We start from the raw sequence: 19,565 nt of genomic DNA, 5'->3' as shown, positions 1-19,565 counted from the left end.
TTTATTACACAATTTATGCACCATGTTGGCCAGAAGGATTCATTTCTAAGAGAACTATCCACAAAATTGATCAGGCTATGGTGAGGACAATCTCTGGAATTGGCTGCATCTGTTCTGTTGGAATTTTCTTCCACGGATGGCCTGGCTATGAATTACCAGAAATACTCAAGAGGGCAGCAAGTTGCCTTCTGTCCCCATTTTGCACTCAGCAGAAGACCCAAGTGTTTAGAGAACACAAAGAGTTGCCTAGAAATAATCTGTGACCAAAAGTTCTATAAGGCCACACTGATGGCTAACCTAAGAGATGAGGCCTTCAAAGAACCTCTCCTCTAAATCAGCAATTCCTGGCAAAAGAATGGGGTATTTCAGACACAGAAAGCAAAAGGGAGATACATCAAACATGCATACAATAAGAAAATCTTCCATTTACCTTTTATGCTGGGCAGAAGAACAATAACTAAGACAGGTTTTGTCAAGATCATACTTCATTACTCAGTGTTAAAAAAAAAATACTTCAGTGAGCACCTATGAGGTGTTAAAGTACTGTGTTGCGTATAGTGTGTGTGAGGGGGTACTAAGTGAACAAGATGAGAGCCCATGATCTCTAGTAGCAGAGATAAAATATAAACACTAGTAACTGCAATGCAAGTGAGAAAGGGATATACAGATATGTATGTGTTTAGAAGAGAAAGAGTATTTGGCTGGTGGCAGCGAGATCCGGTAGCTGGGCTTCGTGAATCAAGAAAGGAAGGAAAGACACTTGGGGCCTTGGGTGCCCAGCTAAGGAAGCCATCTTTTTCTTTTCTTTCCTTTCCTTTGTTTCTTTCTTCTTAACATTTTACATCCTTGAGTGTTTTGAATAGAGAACTGAAGGTGATCAGAAGTACTCTCTGGAGAGATTAATTGGGTAGTAATGAGGTTTGTGGCAATGGGAATTGAGAGACAGAGCCAACAGATATTTAGGACATAAAATCAACAGGTCCAGGCAACTGACTGATTGTTGCGGGGATCAGCAAGAGGGATGAGTAAAAGGTGACTTGGAAAATGCTGATGTCACTTAAGAGTTGGGTCCCCAGGAGAGAAACAGGAGGCTTGAGAGAAACAGATGGTGTGTGGTTTGGGGCACACTGAAGTGCTAGTAAAGCTACTGTCAGGCTGTTGGAAATGGGGGGCTGAGGCCCTGGGGAAAGATGTGGATTGCTGAAGTCATAGATGTGGGAGTACTCTGCATACCAATGAGAAGTGATGCCATGAAAATGGATGAGATCACCAAGGGAGAGGGTTTAGAAGGAGGAGAGAAGAGGGTCAAGGGCAGAACCTTAGGGAATGCTTGCATATAAAATGAGAAAAAGAGCCAGAAAATGAAACCAAAGAAGGAGTAGTCAGAGCAACAATCTGAAAGTCAGCAGACTCTCATAGAAAATAAAGGAGGAAACAGGCTCAAGGAGTAGGGGGTCACCATGGCAAGTGCTACACAGAGGTCAGAGAGGCTGGGACTTAAGCAATGCCAGTTGGGGCTTGGGGAGCAGTTTCACCACCCTTCTGGTGAGACCACAAATCAGGTTTCAAGTGCAAGGGTTAAAGGGGGGACAAATGGGTTGTTCAATTCATATCTGTGGGTGTCCATCTGTCTTTACCGCTTGCCTCTTCTTTTTCCTTCCTGAACTCACCATCTGTCCACTTTGACTGCTATGTGCAAGTTTCCGAAGCCTCTTCATTTTAAGGATTCAATAGATACTGACAAATATTGACAAAACTAATGAATATGTCCCTCCAGGAATCCCCAGGCTCCTAACAGTGTTATTGCTTATCTAGATTTTGTTCCCCAGGCAAAGATATACTGAAGAGAAGTGAAATGTAGTAGTTTATTTTCATGGGCTGTGAAGTTGGACAGATCTGGATTTAAAGCCTCACTCCCTACCACTTACTAGCTGTGTGATTTTGATGAGTGTCAACTCTAAAAAGGATGTAATAAAAGTTCTCATTTCAAAGACTTGATGTGAGGACTAAATGAGATAATGTACCTGGTTCCTAGTATATAGCTCAATAAATTGTATCTCTCTTTATTATGTCATGGGGATATTATTATCAAGGGTTACTTATTGAAATAAGTATTTATTTTTTTTATTCTTATGTTAATCCCCATACATTACATCATTAGTTTTAGATGAAGTGTTCCATGATTCATTGTTTGTGCACAACACCCAGTGCTCCATGCAGAATGTGCCCTCCTCAATACCCACCACCAGGCTAACCCATCCTCCCACCCCCCTCCCCTCTAGAACCCTGTTTGTTTTTCAGAGTCCATCGTCTCTCATGGTTCGTCTACCCCTCCGATTTCCCCTGCTTCATTCTTCCCCTCCCGCTACCTTCTTCTTCTTCTTTTTTTTTTTTTCTTAACATATATTGCATTATTTGTTTCAGGGGTACAGATCTGAGATTCAACAGTGAAATAAGTATTTATTATTGATAGAGATAATAAGGAACATGAAGGAAGCACTTAAAATTGTTTCTGGCTTCATAGGTGTCCACAGTCTCATTAGAAGAGTCAAGGTTGACATAGACGAAGAAATGAAAGAACAATACCTGACTAGTGCTAGGTGGTGTGGTAATGTCTATAAGTGAAATAGAAAACTATGAAGAAGCAGAAATCACTGGGGACTCAAAACAGAAGTGGAATTAAGATGCTTTTTTAAAAAAAATTATAGTTAGGATTAAGATGCTTTTGGTAGGCCATGGATGAAGGGAGAGAGGGAGGAGTGGTGAAGGAGAGAGAGACGGGGAGAGAGGGAGGGAAGGAGAGAGAAAGTCCAGAAGATGGGGGAGAGTGTAAATGCAGAAATGCCTATGCAAGTGCTGGGCTCACTTATGAAACCAGCTTCCTGAATGTGGAGAAGTGATGGGGATTAATGGGACATGAGACCGGTTATGCAGGATGGAGCATGTCAAGACGTCAGTATAGCAGCAGTTCTGTGTTTGGTAGAGCTTGGGCTGTTGGTTGCTAAGTCCATGCAAGATTATATGGAGGTGGGCAGAAGGACCAGGTAGGTAGACTGGCTTCTCATGGTTGAGTCAGTTAGGCAGACTAAAGTCTGATGCTCACCCAGGGGTTCAGAGGACTAAATGCTTGTAAGGGTTGGAAGCAGAAGATTCATTCCAGATTGGACTTGCTACTAATGAACTAACAGGTCTGGATGTTGAACTTTTAAATAACAGAACATCAGGGTGCCTGGGTGGCTCAGTTGTGAAGCGTCTGCCTTCGGCTCAGGTCATGATCCCAGGGTCCTGGAATTGAGTCCCACATCGGGCTCCCTGCTCAGTGGGAAGCCTGCTTCTCCCTCTCCCACTCCCCCTGCTTGTGTTCCTGCTCTCGCTATCTCTCTCTCTGTCAAATAAAGAAATAAAATCTTTAAAAATAAATAAATAAATAACAGAACATCAGGGGAGCTGGAGGAGAAGTGGGGGCAGGCAGACCTCAGCGCCACCAGAAATATGTGTATATGCAACAGTGAATAGATAATGGGGTGTGCACACTTCCAAAGACTTCTTGGGTACTACAGAGACTCTAAATCTTCCTAAAGTGTACAGTTACCATCATTCTTCTGACACCTCTAAGTTTTGCAAAGCTACATGTTCTAATTACATTAAGTGAGAACCCATCTTAGAACTTAAGTATATTTAACCATTTCAAGTCTGTAACAGAAAATGGCATTAAGTGATAAAGTCTCCCTAGGAAATTAAATAAAGCTAACCACTCTATTCATACGTGAACGTAAAACATCACACATTTTGATATCCCTTTTTCAGATTTGGTGACCACCTTCCCAAACATCTGCACTGAAAAGATACAATGTTGAGAAGTACTGGGGGAAAAATTAGAGCATATGCCTACTAATATTATCACTGATCACAATTAATAGGATATATACTTTTTTTTAAAAGATTTTATTTATTCATGAGAGACAGAGAGAGAGAGAGAGAAAGAGAGGGAGGCAGAGGGAGAAGTAGGCTACCCAAGGGGCAGGGAGCCCGATGCGGGACTTGATCCCAGGACCCTGGGATCATGGCCTGAGCCGAAGGCAGACACTTAACCATCTGAGCCACCCAGGCGCCCAGGATATATACTTTCAGGGTATATAAATTAATCCAGGTTTAACAATAATCTTTTGGGTTCACTTAAAACACTATTGGTTGGGGTGCCTGGGTGGCTCAGTTGGTTAAGCGACTGCCTTCAGCTCAGGTCATGATCCTGGAGTCCCGGGATCAAGTCCCACATCGGGCTCCCTGCTCAGCAGGGAGTCTGCTTCTCTCTCTGACCCTCCTCCCTCTGATGCTCTCTGTCTCTCATTCTCTCTCTCGCAAATAAATAAAAAAATCTTAAAAAAAAAAAAAAAACAAACAAACAAAAAACACTATTGGTTACTGGCTAGCGATTATATTCTAAAAAATTCATTCTCATGATGAAAACCACACATTGATTTTTTTTTTAAGTTAATACTTTGCAGTTTACATTGTCAACTTTTAAACTTTTCTCAAAAGCCAGTGTCAAGGCTATCATTACTGGCAATGCCTAAATTATGAAAAAAGTATATTTCCAAAGTTAATCAGTAATATTTTCTTATAGATTCAATGCTACAAATAATGGTTAGGTTCTGCAGACCAGTAATGGACTTAATCTAGTGGTGGTGATTTGTGTCCTTAGTGCGTGAACAAATGATTTAATGAATCAACAAATAAATGAAGTATAGGCCTATGCTGTTCTGAAAGTAAATAACTAATAAAAACTAACTGCCATATATAAAAATGTTTCTTTTTGAAAATGTGTTCTGAGTTCCAGCTTCATTGCCAGGAACAACCTCTCCTTATGGTTCATCCTTGGGTGGCCAAATGGGAATTTCTCCCTCAGCAGTGAAAGAAAACTCAAATTAAGTATCAGCTATCCTGGACATTTTCTCACTTTGACTGAAGGGGATAATTAGGGAAAAGTGAAGTGAGAGTGGGGGCACATTTAACAGAGACTATCCTTAGTGTTGGTCCAGCCAATCCTGATACTACATGTTCAACATTAGCCTGACTGGGGCAAGGTGAGGACAGAGATTTGAGTGGGAAGGGGTCTAGGTAGCAAAGGGCCTGCAGCTTTGATGCGGCGGTGGGGGGGTAGCCATGATCCCAAGTAGGGCCAACACTGAAGAAAGGAGCCTCTCAGGGGAATCTTACCTAAGGCTAGTGAAGAGATTCAGAACAAGCCTCTCCAAAATGCCACTTTGCCATGTGGACTATTTTGAGCTGAAGGCAGTCGAGACCCTGCAGCCTCAGGAGAAGTTTTTGCCTCTTCCTTAACTACCTGGAAGAATCTAAATTGGGTTTTTTTCACTCTTCACAGTGTAGGGATAGAGGGTACATACCTCAAGATCATAAAAGCCATCTATGAAAAACCCACAGCGAATATCATTCTCAGTGGGGAAAAACTGAGAACTTTCCCCCTAAGGTCAGGAACACGGCAGGGATGTCCACTATCACCACTGCTGTTCAACATAGTACTAGAAGTCCTAGCCACAGCAATCAGACAACAAAAAGAAATAAAAGGCATCCAAATCGGCAAAGAAGTCAAACTCTCACTCTTTGCAGATGACATGATGCTTTATGTGGAAAACCCAAAAGACTCCACCCTAAAACTACTAGAACGCATACAGGAATTCAGTAAAGTGGCAGGATATAAAATCAGTTATAAAATGCACAGAAATCAGTGGCATTCCTATACACCAACAACAAGACAGAAGAAAGAGAAATTAAGGAGTCGATCCCATTTACAATTGCACCCAAAACCATAAGATACCTAGGAATAAATCTAACCAAAGAGGCAAAGGATCTGTACTCAGAAAACTACAGAATACTCCTGAAAGAAATTGAGGAAGACACAAAAAATGGAAAAACATTCCATGCTCATGGATTGGAAGAACAAACATTGTGAAAATGTCTATGCTACCTAGAGCAATCTACACATTTAATGCAATCCCTATCAAAATACCATCCACTTTTTTCAAAGAAATGGAACAAATAATCCTAAAATTTATATTGAACCAGAAAAGACCCCAAATAGCTAGAGGAATGTTAAAAAAGCAAAGCAAGGCCGGTGGCATCATAATTCCGGACTTCAAGCTCTATTACAAAGCTGTCATCATCAAGACAGTATGGTACTGGCACAAAAACAGACACACAGATCAATGGAACAGAAGAGAGAGCCCAGAAATGGACCCTCAACTCTATGGTCAACTAATCTTCAACAAAGCAGGAAAGAATGTCCAGTGGAAAAAGACAGTCTCTTCAACAAATGGTGTTGGGAAAATTGGACAGCCACATGCAGAAGAATGAAACTGGACCATCTCCTTAAACCACACACAAAAAATAGACTCAAAATGGATGAAAGACCTAAATGTGAGAGAGGAATCCATCAACATCCTAAAGGAGAACACAGGCAGCAACCTCTTCGACCTCAGCCGCAGCAACTTCTTCCTAGAAACATCGCCAAAGGCAAGGGAAGCAAGGGCAAAAATGAACTATTGGGACTTCATCAAGATAAAAAGCTTTTGCACAGCAAAGAAAACAGTCAACAAAACCAAAAGACAACCGACAGAATGGGAGAAGATATTTGCAAATAAAGGGCTAGTATCCAAAATCTATGAAGAACTTACAAACTCAGCACCCAAAGAACAAATAATCCAATCAAGAAATGGGCAGAAGTCATGAACAAACATTTCTGCAAAGAAGACATCCAAATGGCCAGCAGACACATGAAAAAGTGCTCACCATCACTCGGCATCAGGGAAATACAAATCAAAACCTCAATGAGATACCACCTCACACCAGTCAGAATGGCGAAAATGAACAAGTCAGGAAATGACAGATGTTGGCGAGGATGCGGAGAAAGGGGAGCCCTCCTACACTTTGGTGGGAATGCAAGCTGGTGCAGCCACTCTGGAAAACAGTATGGAGGTTCCTCAAAAAGTTGAGGACTTTGCACTACTGGGTATGTACCCCAAAGATACAATGTAGTGATCTGAAGGAGCACCTGCACCCTGATGTTTATAGCAGCAATGTCCACAATAGCCAAACTATGAAAAGAGCCAAGATGTCCATCAACAGATGAATGGATAAAGAAGATGTGGTATAGGGGCGCCTGGGTGGCTCAGATGGTTAAGCGTCTGCCTTCGGCTCAGGTCATGATCTCAGGGTCCTGGGATCGAGTCCCGCATCGGGCTTCCTGCTCCTTGGGAGCCTGCTTCTCCCTCTGCCTCTCTCTCTTTCTCTCTCTGTCTCTCATGAATAAATAAATAAAATCTTTAAAAAAAAAAGGAGATGTGGTATATATGTATATGTATGTGTATATACACACATACATACACACACACAATGGAATATTATGCAGCCATCAAAAAAATGAAATCTTGCCATTTGCAACAACGTGGATGGAACTAGAGGGTATTATGCTAATAAGCAAAGTAAGTCAATCAGAGAAAGACAAGTCTCATATGATCTCACTGATATGTGGAATTTGAGAAACAAGACAGAGGATCATAGGGGAAGGGAGGGAAAAAGGAAACAAGATGAAGCCAGTGAGGGAGACAAACAGTAAGAAACTCTTAATCTCAGGAAACAAACTGAGGGTTGCTGGAGTGGAGGGGGGTGTGAAGGTTGGGGTGGCTGGGTGATGGACATTGGGAAGGGTATGTACTATGGTGAGGGCTGTGAGTTGTGTAAGACTGATGAATCACACACCTGTACCCCTGATACAAATAATATGTTAATTAAAAAATTTTTTTAATCAAATTTGATCAAAAAAGAGGTCAGATGATGGTAGTTACTGTTTTATTTCAGTTTACAGTAATTTTCAGATGATCTTGTTTTCCCATCCTCCGAGTAGACTCTTCTGTGAGATTGTGAAAGAATGAATTGCCTGATCAGTGTTGTCCTGTCTTTGTAAGTAGAGATGCCTGCCTCAGAATTTGAAGCAAGGTTGTACACATGTGATAGGAATAGGCTGAAACATTTCTTTGTTTTTTAAAAAATACTTTATTTATTTATTTGACAGAGAGCACAAGCAGGGATGTGTGGCAGGCAGAGGGAGAGAGTGAAGCAGGCTCCCTGCTGAGCAGAGAGCCCAACTGGGGGCTTGATCCCAGAACACTGGGATCATGACCTGAGCTGAAGGCAGAGGTTTAACTGACTGAGCCACCCAGGTGCCCCTTGAAACATCTCTTTGGTAAAAATTAAGTATTATTGTTATTGTAAGTGTTTTTTTCTTTTAAGAATTCACAACTTCCCCATCAAATAAATAACTGGCCATACTCAAGAATGCCCAATCAAAATTTGCTATTTCTGCTGTATGGATAATTCTCAAGTGTGAAACTACAAGTCAGATGAAAATAAAATTCACAATCTCCAATTAGAAGCATGATGAAAGAACAGATTTCAATTCTGGTGTGAGACTTAATAATGGAGAATATTTGTAATCTCTATTTCTAAATCCAAATTTATAACAGAAAGCAAATATTCTATTCCCAGTAGTATTTTTTAATGGAATACACCTTATCCTCAAGTAACTTACAGTTTAATGAGCTTCTGTGTCTCACATACTTAATTTTGTTGGGAGTTATGGGCAGTCAAGGTTTGGGTTTTGTCTATCTCATTTTTTCCTCCCTGGAAATCTAGTAAATGGAAGAAGGATGCAAGGCTAGGACATTGCACTGTATTAGAGATTACATTATTGAGCCATCTTCTGAAGAATATTGGAGTGTGTCTCAAGTTGAGCAGAGCTAATATATAAATGGGGGGCAGAGAATGAGAGAATAGAGAACAGGTCAGTGTACTGTTTAAAAATATCAAGTATTCCCTCACCTTGTGGCCCTGATAATTCTTAGTGGTGATGAGATTGTGGATTTCTTGTGGCAACAATTGTCTGGATTATAGCTCAAGAATTGTCAGTATTGAAGAGAACACACAAGGTCCCTATGTGTCCTCACTATAAATGCCTTGTCCTGGGAGGGTGTTCATAAGCGTGGTTTGGCAGTGGATTTTTGTAATGAGTATCCATGCTTCAGAACCATGCCGGGGCTCTGGAGCAGTGCCAGTCTGAGTGCACAGAATGCAGCAGTAGAAAGATCTGTCCCAGGCATCAGGGCTGATTTGTATGGTTGCACTGATGCTGTGGAAGCTGTGTACATCAAAGGTACTACAGTCCCCATCATAGAACCTCACAGAAGACAGTGTTGTTCTGCAGCTTTGCTTTCCCATCAGAGTTCTACTCCATAATATAATGCCCTTTAACTAGAGAGGATCTGGGACAAAGAAAGCCAAAGGTACAAAGCAAAGAACAATTTAAGTACAGTGCTCAGAAATAATTGGCAGCTTAGGGTAAGATAAAGTCCCACAACGGTCAAAATAAATAAATAAATAAATAAATCATAGTATTTTAGCTCTGGTGGAGACCTTGGAAGGTTGTATAGTCCATCTTCCATTGCCTGTCTTCAAAACTTAAATCATTCCATGGATAAGAACTGATTCTACATTTTAGGACTTCCAGAAAGAAAATCACACAGCTCTCTTTGAAAATGTTCTGATATATGATACCTTTTTCACTGTTTGTAAGTTCATTCTTCAGTTAACCCAGATCCATTATATTGCATTTAAAATTGTTTTTTGGGGCATCTGGGTGGCTCAGTCAGTTAAGCATCTGCCCTCGGCTCAGGTCATGATCCCGGAGCCCCATGTTGGGCTCCCTGCTCAGTGGAGGTCTGCTTCTCCCTCTCTCTTTTCCCCTCCCCCTGCTCCTTCTCTTTCTCAAATAAATAAATAAAATCTTAAAATAAATAAATAAATAAATAAATAAATAAATAAAATTGTTTTTTAGTTGTTCAGTCTTTAGTGGAGGTATATAACAACTAGTCGGTATCCCTTATGTAAAAGTCACTGAAAGTGAGCCATAGTTAAATTCCCACTTCAGCCTTCTTTTCAGTTACAAAAATCTCTCAATTTCCTTACACATTTTTGTTTGGCTGTTTTTTCAGCCTCTTACTATTTTTATCATCTTTGAGTTCTCCATGTCAGTCCTTGGTGGTAATGTCTAAACCGAAATACTTAGTATAATGAGAAACTCACCCATGACTCCTAAATACCAGCAGTTTTTGCTTTGCATGGTAGTATGACCATAAAAATAACCATGCAAGCTGAAACTCTATCATGTGATCTTAATAATCAATGGAAAAATCATGATACGTAGTGTGTGTCAAAACATTTAAAATACTATTCCTCTTGGTTATAAATATATAGAGAAATGAAAGAACATGGTCAAACTAATGCTAGGATACTATAATTTAAAACCTTAAGAGTTAAAGTATTTTCTTTCTTTGTAAAAGAAACTTATCCAGAGTAGTTTGAACAGTGCTTACTTACTTCCTTTCCTAGAACTTAACAATCCTGGGCAAACATCCTCTCTGTGCCTTGGTGAATTGTCACACTCCTTTCTAACTTGGATCAGCTTCCAACATTTTATCTTTTGTGCTTTCAATGTCTGAAATAGCTCCAAGAGTTCGTTTAATGTGAAGTTTTTTGCCAGCATCACTTCCCCCTGGGACATTTTCATACTTTTCATCACAGCCACTTTACTCATTTATGCTGATTGGCTTGCCTTCACAAAGTTCCTCTGGTGCTTATCTAGAGCCTCTCGAATAGCCGCAGCGTCCACAATCCCACAGCTCACTATTTCTTCTAAACTCTGTTTACATTCCAGCGTTATCACTATTTGTTTCTTTGCTGCACATTCATCTTCGTTGGCCAGTTCCATTTTTTCGATTGTCCATTTTGGGGTTTATCATTGGAAGACAAGGACACAGCCCCACTAGACACTTGGGTGTTTTGTGTGTGAACTGAATAACAGATGCATAGTGCAGTCAACCACAGACTTAGAACGAAGTGATGCAATTTGTCATTGATGATGATGCACATCTGTTACTGCCATTATTATTTATGCAGTGAAGAGCTAGCAGTGAAATTTGTGCCTTATGTAGTTACTCACAGTACTATGCCATGGCAAGAAATTTGAACTCTGTTCTTGGAGGCCTGGTGTTATTTAAACTGTTGTAACTGAAATTCTTGCATTTTAGAACCAAAGTAAGGATGGCCTTATTCAATTCCTACATGTAGCCCTAGGTCCAGTGCTAATGTTCTGGTTCCTGGTCAGTTTGTTATCCACTCTGACACTTTGGTGTTTTTCTGACCTATAGCCTTGCCAGCTTCACCTCAGTGAGGTTTTTCTTTCTTCTCCAGGGGCACTGTATTGAGTCTTCCCTCTTTGATCTTTATACTATTGGTTTCCAGCCACTCCTTCCATTTCTAAGATTGGAGTACTGATTCCCTCCCAAGTTTACTATTATTTGCAAATTAAATAAACATTTCTCCATTCACTAATGTGAATACTAATTATCCCCACAGAATGTCAGTTGCTGATTACCTCTGAGGTTGACCCAGCCAGTTTATTATTATCCTTTTGGTCAAACAGTCCAGAGTATTCTGTTAGCTTAAGACCAGTGGTTCCAGTTCTGGTTTATCATCAGGACCTTCTGAGGAGCTTTCCAAACCACTTCCCAAGCCTTGTAAGGGTCTAGGGTGGGGCCTGGCATCAATATTTTTGAATGTTCTTCCTGTAATTAGCTGGGACTGGTCTCTAACATAAACCATGCTTTCTTAGTTCTTAGAAACCTTATCATAAACTAATAGAATTTTAGAACTGACAAATGCATTAGAGATCATTTTGTCAAACCAGCTCATTTTGTAAATGAAAAAAACTGAGACCCAGGGTTGCTAGGTCATTTGGCCATGGTCTCATAGTTACAGGCAGAGAGGACACTAGAACCCATGATTTCCAAATTCTGAATCTAGTACTCTTCCTAACTAACTTCCATCATATAGGATGCAATCAAAATCATTGACCATCATCTTCAAGTTATCCTACAGTGATCTTTATTTTTTTTCTTTCTGGGTTTAAGTGTATCTGTGGATTAACTTTTGAGAAGAGATGCTCAAATAAGGTTCTCCGTAGCATAGGGGACAGTGGTTGTGGCAAGGATTTTGAGGTAATAGGTGCTATAGGCCCTAGGAAGCTCTGGGAGCCTCAATTCAGTCCTGTTCTGGTGCCTGCTCTGTGCCTGCCAACTGGTGCCCCAGATGTTGCCCCTTATGTGCTTAGGTAACCGTTTGATTTGCACACAGTGCTTGTTTGTGTAACTACACACATTGCCTGATGGGAGAGGAAGAAGATGGGGGGGGGGACATAGGAGGTAGTGTTATACTATTCTGTGAAGCCTATTTTTTTATTTCCATGAGATATTCCTTTTAAATTTTAATTCCAGGGGTGGCTGGGTGGCTCAGTCGTTAAGTGTCTGCCTTCAGCTCAGGTTAAGCTCCCAAGTTCCTGGGATCGAGCCCCGCATCGGGCTCCCTGCTCGGCGGGAAGCCTGCTTCTCCCTCTCCCACTCCCCGGGCTTGTGTTCCCTCTCTCGCTGTGTCTCTCTCTGTTGAATAAATAAATAAAATCTTTAAAAAAATAATAATAATAAAATAAAAATAAATTTTAATTCCAGTTAGTTAACGTACCATGTAATATTAGTTTCAGGTGTACAGTATGACGATTCAACACTTCCATACATCACCCAGCGCTCATCAGGACAAGTGCACTCCTTAATCCCCATCACCTGTTTCACCCATCCCTTCCCCGGCGCTCCCCTCAGGTAACCATTAGTTTCTTCTCTATAATTGAGCCTATTCCTTGATTTGTCTTACTCTCCTCCTCCCCTTTGCTAGGTTTTGTTTCTTAAATTCCATATAGGAGTGAAATCATATGGTATTTGTCTTTCTCTGACTGATTTATGTTACTTAGCATTATGCTCTCTAGCTCCAGCCACGTCATAGCGAATGGCAAGATTTCATTCTTTTTTATGGCTGAATAATATTCCACATCTTCTTTATCTATTCATCAATCAATAAACACTTGGGCTCCTTCCATAACTTGGCTATTGTAAATAATGCTGCTGTAAACATAAAGGTGTGTGTATCCCTTCGAATCAGTGTTTTTATATCTTTTGGGTAAATACCCAGTAGTGTGATTGTTGGGTCGTAGGGTAGTTCTATTTTTAACTTTTTGCAGAACTTCCATACTGTTTTCCAGAGTGACTGCACCAGTTTGCATTCCTACCAACAGTGCAAAAGTGTTCCCCTTTCTCCACATCCTCACCAACATTTGTTGTTTCCTGTGTTGTTAATTTTAGCCATTCTGACAGGTGTTGAGGTATTTTTGTATGCAATATATGATCTATTCTGGAGAAGATTCTATGTGCATTTGCAGAGAATGTGTATCCTGCTGTTTTAGGATGGAATGTTCTGAATATATGTTAAATCCATCTAGTCTAGTGTGTCATTCAAAGCCACTGTTTCCTTGTTTATTTTCTGTTTAGATGATCTATCCATTGATATAAGTGGGGTGTTAAGGTCCCTTACTATTGTATGATTATTGATTAGTTCCTTTGTTTAACAGTTTTGTGTATTTGGGTACTGCTATGTTGGGTGCATAAATATTTATAATTATTATATATTCTTGTTGGATTGTCCTCTTGTTTATTTTATAGGGTCCTTCTTTGTCTCTTGTTACAGTCTTTGTTTTAGAGGCCCTGCCCTAGGTGTGTGGGGTGGGTTGTGTGGGGTGGGTGTCTTTATGATAATTACCTGTGACTAAGAAAGAATGACCAGCCCCTAAAAAGGAAGTAAGCCATTGAAGGGTTATCAATAGAGATGTTAAAAGGATTTAAGTTCTCTGGTTAGCTTTCTATAAAAGACCAACACTAAAGGCGCTCATTGGCAACCCTGTTGGGACCCCTCTTACTCTTGAGAGCTTTTTCAGTATCTTCACTTAATAAACTTCTATTGCTTTACTCACCAAAAAAAAAAAAAAGAAAGAAAGAAAGAAAAAGGGCGCCTGGGTGGCTCAGTTGGTTAAGCGACTGCCTTCAGCTCAGGTCATGATCCTGGAGTCCCGGGATCAAGTCCCACATAGGGCTCCCTGCTCAGCAGGGAGTCTGCTTCTCCCTCTGCCCTCTTCCCTCTCCTGCTCTCTGTCTCTCATTCTCTCTCTCTAAAATAAATGAATAAAAAATCTTCAAAAAAAAAAAAAGAAAGAAAAAAAAGAGTCTATTTTGTCTGATACAAGTATTGCTATGCTGACTTTCTTTTGACTTACATTTGCATGATAGATGTTTCTCCATCCCCTCTCTTTCAATCTGTTGGTGTCTTTAGGTCTCAAATGAGTCTCTTGTAGGCAGCCTATAGATGGATCTTTTTTTTTTTTTATCCCTTCTGTCACTCTTTGTCTTTTGATTGGAGCATGTAGCCATTTACATTCAAAGTTATTGATAGATGTGTATTTCTTGTCATTTTATCATTTGTTTTGTGGTTGTTTCAGAAGACTTTCTCTAATCCTTTCTTGTCTTTCTGTCTTTCATGGTTTGCTGATTTTCTTTATGTATTTGGATATATTTGGATTTCTTTCTCTTTATTCTTTGCATATTTATTAGTGGGTTTTGATGAATGGTTCGATTAGGTTTGTATATAACATCTTCTGCATATAGCAGTCTATATTAAGTTGATGGTTGTTTAAGTGTAAACCCATTCTTTACTCCTCTCCTCCCCATGTTTTTGGTATATGTTTTCATATTTTACATCCTTTTATTTTGTGAGTTCCTTGACTGATTTTTTTCACAGAAATATTCATTTTTACAGCTTTTGTGTTTTTTACCTTCATACTGTCATTTTTGATCTTTCCTTTCCACTCAAAGAGTCCCCTTAATATTTCTTGCAGGGCTGGTTTAGTGGTCATGAACTCCTTTAGTTTTTGTTTGTCTTGGAAACTCTTTATCTCCCCTTCTATTCTGAATGATAGCCTTGCTGGATAGAGTATTCTTGGTTGCAGATTTTTCACGTTCAACGCTTTGAAGAGAATAATTTTTTAAGTAAGCTCTACACCCAACATGAGGCTTGAACTCATGACCCCAAGATCAAGAATCACATGCTCTATAACTGAACTAGCCAGTCACCCCCCCACCCCCCATTCAGCACTTTGAGTATATCATGCCATTCCCTCTGGCTTGGAAAATTGCTGCTAAAAAGTCACCGGCTAGCCTTATGGGGTTTCCCTTGTAAGTTAATGTCTTCTTTTGTCTTGTTGCTTTTAAAATTTTTTCTTTATCACTATATTTTGCCAATTTAATTACAATATGCCTTGGTGTGTATCTGCTTTTGTTGATTTTGTTGGGGGTTTTCCTTGCCTCCTGGATCTAGATATATGTTTCCTTCCCCAGATTAGGGTCATTTTCTGCTATTATTTCTTCAAATAAATTTTTTGCCCTCTTTTCTCTCTCTTCTTCTGAGACTCCTATAATGTGAAATTACATTTGATAGAGTCACTGAGTTCCCTAAGTCTGTTCTCATTTTTGCATAATTCTTTTCTTTCTCTTTTGTTCATCTTGATTATTTTCCATTACTCCATCTTCTATAGAGGTCATTAATTCATTCCTCTGCTTCTTCCAGCCTGCTATTCATTGCATCAAGTGTGTTTCTAATCTCATTTATTGTACTCTTCACCTCTAATTGGTTCTTTTTTTTTTTAATCTCTGTGTTAAAGTTCTCACTGATGTCTTCCACTCTTTTCTTAAGTCCAGTGAGTATCATTATAATCATTGTTTTAAATAGTCCATCAGATTGGAGCGCCTGGGTGGCTTATTCGATTAGGCATCCAACTCTTGATTTTGGCTCAGATCATGATCTCAGGGACGTGAGATCAAGCCCTGCATCAGGCTCCACACTCAGTGGGGAGTCTGCTGGAAATTCTCTCCCTCTACCTCTGCCCTCCCCCCACTCATGTGCTCTCTCTCAAATAAATAAATAAATCTTTTAAAAATATAAATACTCCATTAGGTATGTTACTTATATCTGTTTACCTTGGTTTTCTGGCCTTGGCCTTGTCCTGTTCGTTCATTTGGGATAAATTTCTCTGTCTTCTTATTTTGTCTGTTTGTGTGCTTGTTTCTCTGTGTTAGAAAAGTCAGCTCTGTCTCCTGTTCTTGAGGGTAATGGCTTTATGAAGGAGAGGTCCTGTAGTGCTCTGCAGTAGAGTGTCCCCTGTTCCCCAGGGCCTGGTGCTTCCAGGAGTATCTCCAGTGTGTGCTGTGTGTGTTCTGCTGTTGTGTCCTGGCTGCTTTATCCTTCAGGCTATTCATCTGCAGAGGTGCTCTTTTCCTGTTGTGAACAGTGTTTGGTCTCTGGCCTGAATGTGGTGTGTTTTAACAGGTGTGCTCTGGTCTGCTTGTGAAATGAGACCTGTCACCACCACCACCAGAACCAAGGCTCCACAAAACTCCCTAGTTGGGAGATGTGGTGTTGAGTGGGGGTTTGGGCCAGTCTTCTGGGGGAGAGGGCCCCCACATCGGAACTGAGGCAAACATGACTGGGAGAGATGGTTCCACCAGAGCATGGGAGGGCAGGCTTGGCATAAGCATGTTAGGTAGTAAGTGTTGGCACTGCGCTGGTTCCCACAGGTGGCTCTGTGCTTATGCTGAGGGGTGGGGGAGGGAAATGGCACCAGCTAGTTCCTTTGTTCCTAGAGGGGTCTCTCTGTGAATACTGTCTCTCTGGGATGCACTCTGAGATGAGCAAATAACCTCCCCACTGTGTGTCCCAGATGCTCTTCAGATCACTGTTTCCACACTGTATGTCTATGGGTTGTTTCCTTACCTTCTCTCCAAGAGTAGTGCAATGCCCCTGGGACTCTACTCAGCCATGCCTGCTGACCTTCAAAACTCCAGTCTTTAAGCCCCACTGACTACAAGAACTCACGATGTTCAGGCCCTCTCGCTTCCCATGCCAGTTGCTATGGGGATTCTTTTTCTTCATGTGCTCCCCTGTGTGCTAGTCTGTCTCTTGCCCTTCTCTGTGATCATGGCTCTCTCCCCACCATAGTAGCCACAATCCATTTCTCCCAAATCATATCTCAGCACTCCCTACCTTCACTGAGGTGGCCTCTTCTTTACCTTTACTTGTAGAGTTTGTTCTGCCAGTCTTCAGGTCAATTTCTGGGGTATTTAGGATGATTTGATGGTTATCTAGTTGTATCTGTGGGACAGAGTGAGCCTAGGGTCCTCCTACTCTTCCACCATCTTCCAAGTCCACACCTCCATGAGATATTCTTACAACTAAACTACAACTCTAGCTTTCAGGTTTGCTGGCAGAGGAAAATGAGTAGAGCATATTATCCCTTTGATATGTTGTATGAATTCATGAAAAATGAATAGGGAATGGTGAATAGTGTGTTCAAACTGTTAATGTTTACTTACTGAGCCTGACATAAAAAAAGAAAACAAAAAACAGAATTTGTCTACCTCCTAATCTTCCTGAGATCACCTGTCACAGGCAACAGAGTTTGAAATGCTAATGTGTCTTGTAGCTATTTTAAAGAAGGAGGAGCTGCATAATCCTGGGAAGCTGGGATCCAGGGACTTCCTTATAAATTATCCTCACCTTCTCTCAAGCAAATGCTGCACCACACTATGGCCTCCCATGAGGCTCCAGAAGATGAAAGATAGTATTTCATAGAATCGTGGCATTTTAGAGCTGAAAGAGTCCCTCTCTGTTTCAATTCCAAATTCTTCTTTTTCTCTCCTGAAACCCAAAATGAACAACAAATTTAGTCACACAGCTTATTTAGGGCTAGACTTAGACAAGAGCGCAGGTCTCTGGACTCCCAGGCCAATGTGGTTTTTGACTGCATCATATTGCACCTAAAAACATTTTCAGACTTCTTTAAATGAAATATGAAATCTTAGTGACTTGGCAGTTGTGAATTTTGGTGACTGTGACAGACTTTTGGAGGAGATAGGATGGCATTGTTACAGCTGATTGGGGAAAACCAGATCACTACTTTTCTACTGAAGAGAATAAGGAATTTGAAATGTGTCCCCAAGTGGCTGGAATTAAGACAATAGGTCCTTATGAGTGGCTAGGAGATGAACCTGAGCTTCTTGCCTAAAGCCATGGGCCAGAAGGGACTGTCCATTCTGTGGAATAGTCCACTCAGTGGCCAGGAAATGGGACACAGAATTGGGCAGCCCATATAGACATTGGGTGAAAAAAGAGTCATCCTTGAAAAATCAGAGTCCTAATCTAAGCCACACCTAGAATTGGGGCCCAAATTTATACTACTTGTAAAGTGCATAAGCCCAAAGCCAAGAAATCTAACATGAAAACTGGTCTAAGGACTAGGAAAAAAACCTATCCTCACAGCCTCTCAATTCAGGTAACTTCTGAAATCAGGGCACCAGGAAGAGTCTTATAAAAGGCAGCTCTCACTGGACATGTGCTCACAGAAGACAACAACAAAACCATTTGCAGATAGAAGAACCAAGATCCTGCTGATAATAGAGCAATCTGAAAGGAATTTTAAAATAAGTCTGCTTTAAATGTTCGAGAGATAAAAGAAGAAAGAAGTCTTATATGAACAGGATATTAGGAAGGATGGTCTTCATTATCCAGCTGATACTCTGCAGGGGTATTTACCTCAAACATAATGTTTCTGAGACTGATTGTATAGGCAAATCACAGACTTGAGCCTAGTGAGTGTGGTCCTTAGTATAGTGACTTTCCCCATTTTAGGTAGTTTTTGCCTTTTCCTAGCTATATCAGAAGTGATGAATAAATACAATTCAGCTTCTAAAGTCACACCTAATTCCCCTGAGAGTGGATTTCCTGTACAGACTGCCATTGTCATTGCTTGGTTCTTATCTGAATCAGTCCTCCAGTGTCATTTTCTCCATGTCCCTGGTATGTTTCATCTCTGATTTATTCAGACTTCACTAGCTTAGCCATTACTATAGACCTGTGCTATGAAGTTATTGAAGTGACAGGCTACTCCTGCCTTTTACATGATTTTTTTACATGTAAAAAAATCTTCTACGTGATTCAGGTTTTCCGAAAATTCTTTTAAGAGATGAAGACAGTCCTATCTAGGCTATAGACTGGAGACATAAAGATCCATGAGTACCTTTCATAGTAGCATTCTCTTTTTAAAATAGTCAAAGGCCCTATGAAGAAGATACAGAAAAAATCCCATTATTGATTTAGGTTAAGATTTGCCCTGAAGACTAGGACAAAAGTGTACAGAAAGCACCTGTTTTGGTTATGTTTAGATGCATCCATTCCCAGGGTAATGAGAAGGGAAAGATTATCTTAAAAAAAAAAAAGAGAAGATTTGAAAAATAAACTTTGGGAAATTAAGTTTACAAGTGAATCTTGTTTCTTTTTTTTTCTTTTTGAAATTAGTTTTACCTTTCCAAGTAAAGTTTAGCATCAATTAATAAATATTTTAAATCTTAAATCATATACCCTGATAAATAAACATTACTTTCTGTTCTTCAGGAAACATACCAGAAGTCTATTGTAAGATAATAATTTTCTTTTTCTTTTCTGTTTTC

At 40.3% G+C, this 19,565-nt stretch overlaps 1 protein-coding gene across 6 annotated transcripts in view; it reads left to right on the top strand.

Moving 5' to 3' along the window:
* FRMD5 (FERM domain containing 5) overlaps positions 1–19,565 on the top strand; it is a 315,205-nt gene that overhangs the window by 195,720 nt on the left and 99,920 nt on the right. Inside the window, exon 1 of one of the 6 annotated variants that reach the window (XM_034994204.1) lies at positions 12,724–12,782. The exons of the other annotated variants lie outside the window; for them this stretch is intronic. The gene's annotated coding sequence lies outside the window, so the exon portion shown is untranslated. Of the gene's footprint in view, positions 1–12,723; positions 12,783–19,565 lie in introns of those variants that run through there. 6 annotated transcript variants of the gene reach the window in all.

This window comes from Mirounga leonina, unplaced genomic scaffold, assembly GCF_011800145.1.
Source record: "Mirounga leonina isolate KUSES-001 unplaced genomic scaffold, KU_Mleo_1.0 Mir_91, whole genome shotgun sequence".
Classification (NCBI taxonomy): Eukaryota; Metazoa; Chordata; class Mammalia; order Carnivora; family Phocidae; genus Mirounga; species Mirounga leonina.
Note: the sequence above shows the minus strand (reverse complement) of the source record. Positions and strands in the feature narration are given on the sequence as shown.